General features: G+C 48.1%; 1 long non-coding RNA gene across 1 annotated transcript; it reads right to left on the bottom strand.

The window, feature by feature from the left end:
- Positions 1–1,180: 1,180 nt before the first annotated feature.
- On the bottom strand, positions 1,181–2,755 carry LOC306995491. The gene is made up of 2 exons (XR_013796870.1): positions 1,800–2,755; positions 1,181–1,425 (listed from the first exon to the last, which is right to left on the bottom strand). It is a non-coding gene; the product is annotated as an uncharacterized lncRNA (long non-coding RNA).
- Positions 2,756–3,110: the final 355 nt, after the last annotated feature.

The following is a 3,110-nucleotide window of genomic DNA, read 5'->3' as shown; positions in this document are numbered from 1 at the left end:
TTCGCACGCATAGCTAGGGGCAGAATGGTCTCCGTGTTCTGACCGCCGCACTGCGCGGGTTCGAGAAACTGAAACGGAGGTATAAACGCAGCGCGCGCGCCCTCGTTGTCTGAATATTGCTGCCCGCTGACGACAGCAGCCGGCTGTTTCACATTCAATGACTCGGTCGCTAAGGACGGAGAACAATTTGTGGCGCGAACAGGTCTTTTGTAGCCTACTGTATCTTTCAACAGTGTTCGTTTTTTTTTTACTATAGTAGAGATGATCGGTTCACGTGCGCTGTCTGATGTTGACCAATGATGTTGACAGAATGCTGTCTGTCAAATTAATTTAATTCAAACAATGTGTATATACAACTCAATGTAATATGAACAAAACGAATATGAACATATTCACTGGTAAAGGTGAAGGGGAGTAGCTTGAAGATGTCATGTTTCAAAATCACTTGACATCACCCAACGTTCCTCTAGAGGCAAAACGTCCTCTATGCTTCGGCTATGGCTCTAGTGTTGTTGTTGTGAAGGTAGGGGCGGAGCATAGAGACTATGCCGTTTCTCGTCTGTTACTCTAGAGTAGACCAATTCACTTTATGGAGGTATACTGCCCCCATCTGGTATGGAATTTGGTATGGCACCTTTAATGTTCAATGTTCAATTTATTTAAAAAGCACAATTAAAACAACCTTAGTTGACCAAAGGGCTGTACAAAGTTGCATAGACCCAATCACAACATTAAAATGAATGCATCATTAAAAAAGGACACAGTCACAAAACCTTAAAAGCATGGGGAAAAGATGGGTTTTTAACATACTTTTAAACACAGACACTGTAGAAGCTGTTCTAATAGATAATGGAAATTGTTCCATGGCTTGGGGTCAACAACTGCAAAGGCACTGTCGTCCCTGCATTTTAGTCTGGATCTGGAAACCCGTGGCAGATGCCTAGTCTGTGATCTGAGTGATCTGGCTGGATTGTGTACAATAATCAACTCTGGGAGGTATGGAGGAGCAAGATTGTTTAAAGCTTTGTACACAAACAGCAGAATTTTGAATTCAATGAGATAATGGATCTGTAACCAGTGCAAAGAGCATAAGATAGATAATGTGATCCAAATTTTGACCAGTTGAAGTCGATGAATGTATGAGACTGGCAGTTCTACCAGAAAGACTCGGGAGAGTAAATATAGTGACAATTATCCATTTATTAACAACCCAGCAAGCAATAAAGTTCTTTGGCGTAGGCCCCGTCCGTAGCTCGCAATCTGAGGGTCCGGACTCTGCATATCCTGCCTGGAGATCAAGGCAGGGGCGCAGCCGACCCCCTGTGAGGTATGGAAGGGACCATCCTGGTGGTGGTGGGGAGGATGGAGGGAAGGATTCCACTTGGAGGTGGAGGGGAGGATGGTGGTGAATTGGCGCGTCAGCATCTGCGAACTCAGACAAGAGTAAGTGACCAATCTTTTATACCACGAGTATTGGAATGTGATTGGATAGATAGATAAAGGTAAAGTGACGTAACAATTAAGTCTTCCCGGCAGAACTTTATGCTAAGCATCCATTTCTACCAGAAAGACTCGGGAGAGTAAATATAGTGACAATTATCCATTTATTAACAACCCAGCAAGCAATAAAGTTCTTTGGCGTAGGCCCCGTCCGTAGCTCGCAATCTGAGGGTCCGGACTCTGCATATCCTGCCTGGAGATCAAGGCAGGGGCGCAGCCGACCCCCAGAAATTTAGGTGGAATAATGCTTCCACCAGGACGGAGCCTACCCCCCAAAACGATAAATAAAATTGACCCACCATTCTGTGTCCTGGAGTTCCTAGAAAGTAGAAGAACAAGAGTTAGCATGGTAAGTGTGGACATAGAACGCCATAAGCTGGAAGCTACATTATAGAAGGCCATTTCGTAATTAAACGGAACCTGAGGATAACATGTAGAGTGTAGTAGACAAGGCCGCAGGGCCACACGGCCTTTAAGACAATGGGACGAACACGGTCTGATAGATCACAGAGACATACACGGTCTGTTAGACCACAGAGACAAGGCCGCCGGGCCACACGGTCAACAAGACCACAGAGACAAGGCCGCCGGGCCACACGGCCTTTTAGACCACAGAGACAAGGCCGCCGGGCCACACGGTCTGTTAGACCACAAAGACAAACATGGTCTGCTAGACCATAGAGACAAGGCCGCCGGGCCACACGGCCTTAAAGACCACAGAGACAAGGCCGCCGGGCCACACGGCCTTTTAGACCACAGAGACGGTCTGTTAGACCACAAAGACAAACACGGCCTGCTAGACCATAGACAAGGCCGCCGGGCCACACGGCCTTAAAGACCACAGAGACAAGGCCGCCGGGCCACACGGCCTTTTAGACCACAGAGACGGTCTGTTAGACCACAAAGACAAACACGGCCTGCTAGACCATAGACAAGGCCGCCGGGCCACACGGCCTTAAAGACCACAGAGACAAGGCCGCCGGGCCACACGGCCTTTTAGACCACAGAGACGGTCTGTTAGACCACAAAGACAAACATGGTCTGCTAGACCATAGAGACAAGGCCGCCGGGCCACACGGCCTTAAAGACCACAGAGACAAGGCCGCCGGGCCACACGGCCTTTTAGACCACAGAGACGGTCTGTTAGACCACAAAGACAAACAATGGTCTGCTAGACCATAGAGACAAGGCCGCCGGGCCACAAGGCCGCCGGGCCACACAGTCTGTTAGACTACGGAACAAACACTTTTTTTTTTCTTTTTTTTTATAACCACCACCACCAGTAGTTGCATAGGGATTTACCTGAACCATTTACTGGAGAGCTTGCTGAGCTTCAAGGATGATTCTTGAATCAGGTCTTATATGACTCGAATGAGGAGGAAGACCATCTGCCTAGGATCTTGATGGCTGCAGTAGAGATGCCGCGTTCGGCTGCTGTAGTGGCTGCCCCGATCCTGAAGGAATGTCCGGTATACTGGGAGGGAGATATGCTGCAGCTTTTGAGGACAGCAACTAAATGAGCCCTGAACCAGGCTTTAGATAGAGGTGCTTCGTTAGGTTGGAAAATAGGGGGGGGAAGATCTGAGAATCTTGGGCAGATTTTTTTTTTG

The sequence above is a fragment of the Phoxinus phoxinus genome, assembly GCF_949152265.1.
Source record: "Phoxinus phoxinus genome assembly, chromosome: 3".
NCBI lineage: Eukaryota > Metazoa > Chordata > Actinopteri > Cypriniformes > Leuciscidae > Phoxinus > Phoxinus phoxinus.
The sequence above is the reverse complement of the archived record's forward strand: the minus strand, read 5'-3'. Positions and strand labels throughout refer to the sequence as shown.